Source organism: Emydura macquarii, unplaced genomic scaffold, assembly GCF_026122565.2.
Source record: "Emydura macquarii macquarii isolate MOO-44397 ecotype Brisbane River unplaced genomic scaffold, CSIRO-AGI_Emac_v2 contig_212, whole genome shotgun sequence".
NCBI lineage: Eukaryota > Metazoa > Chordata > Testudines > Chelidae > Emydura > Emydura macquarii.
In genome coordinates this window covers 5,453,423-5,455,199 of record NW_027130349.1, presented here as the reverse complement: position 1 = coordinate 5,455,199, position 1,777 = coordinate 5,453,423, and positions in this window count along the sequence as shown.

Sequence of the window (1,777 nt, the reverse complement as noted above, 5' to 3'; positions counted from 1 at the left end):
TGAGACTTCTTTGTTTCACTTTGATATATTACAAAATATTTAGCTGTATTAAAAGCCATAGAAATGTGTATGCTGCAGCTGTAGTGTCTGAAGAACAGAATGTCTTCATATTTAGCTATCTAATCTGTCTAATCATTCTGTCTATGTATGTTATGTAGATACTCTATAGAATTTCTGTAGTTCCCATCACTGTATTACCAAGTCGCATATAAAAATAGGGCCCAATCCTTACTCAGGCAAAGCACCCATTGGCTTCAATGGGAGATATGCCTGATGAAAAATGTGTAAGATTGAACCCTTGCCGCCGCCTCCTCAGGTTTTTAATGTTACTCTCTTGCTTATATCACATCTCAAGATAGCGATGATATTCTTGTCATAAATAGCCTGATTCTCCCTTGTACACCTAAAAATCCTATTGACATCACCTGGAGTTTCAGGGGCATGAGGACTATGGCACTGGGCCCAAAAATTGCTATTAAAAGAAGGATCTAATATTACATATGATTTCCAGTAATATTAGCAGTATTGTGGGACTAGGAAGCAGGAGCTCCTGAATGCTAATCAAAACTCTGCTGTCCATATGCTGTATGATCTTGGATAAGTCTCAGCCTCTGGCCCAGACTTTCAATTGGTGTGAATTGGCATAACTCCACTGACTTCAATGAAGCTATGTCAGTTTGCACCAGCTTAGAATTTTTGCCTCTGTTTTTCTGTGCCACGTAAAATTTGGATAATAAAGTTTATCTCACCAGATGCTCTGAGGATTAATGAATGAATTAGTTAATGTTGGTACAATGATTTGATAATGAAAGCACTGTTCATGTTCTAAGTAAGCAGAAAGGGCTGTTTAGTAGGATTCAGGGTTGAGAAAGCAACAGGAATTGCATATGGAGAAGAGGATTTTTAACATGAACTCTTTCTCCTTCAAAGTGCTCATTAGCTGAAATGCTGTTGCAGTATCATAAATGGGCTATAGCACAGGGGAGAATGTCTCCCTTTACTCTGTAGTGGAAAAAAGCATAATTTATTAAACACAGTGAAATCCTGGAGCCATAGTTGCATTGATTCATCCCTTTATCCTTTTCGGATAGGTAGCTAGAATAGAGTAGCATGTTGTTTACTGTATGTGTGTGTCTTTAGGGTGTGAAACTACAAATCAGGTTTTGTGTTAACACTATAGTATGATTTTATTCAGAAAAGTAACTGTGTAAAGTGGCACCTTCTTACACACCAGACCTGCTTCCTGTGTGTATTCATTGTCAGACCTGCTGCCATGTGACAAAATAGATGTTTATTTCTTTTTACATCTGTTAGGACTGCAGAGTGAGCACAACTATGGGAATGGGAACTGTGTTCTATTCTGGCTCGCACATCATCAACAGAAAGGATAACAAACGGCAGGCCAACTTCTTCTCCATTGAAGGCTATGGGGTGGCACTGGGGTAACTGAAGGAAATAGTTGGCCAGCAGAATCTTTATTACTGGTGAAGATGCATGAACCAGAAAGGCCACAACTTGATTTTCCTATCCTGGGTTGAGTTTGCAGGGATGGCAGTTAAAAGATCATTGTTACTTGCAAACTTAGCACATTTGCTCTGGAAGTAACTGAGATACAATAGACCAGAACTTTCTGTGATACCATTTTTACAAAGTCACTTTACAGAGTGTCTCGTTTGTACGAATAAAGGTTTCTTTCGATTTCCTAGGGCAAAATTTCCCTTGGTGCAAAATTAAGGCAGGATGCAACATGGTATGTAATTCCTATTAAGGTTTGCTG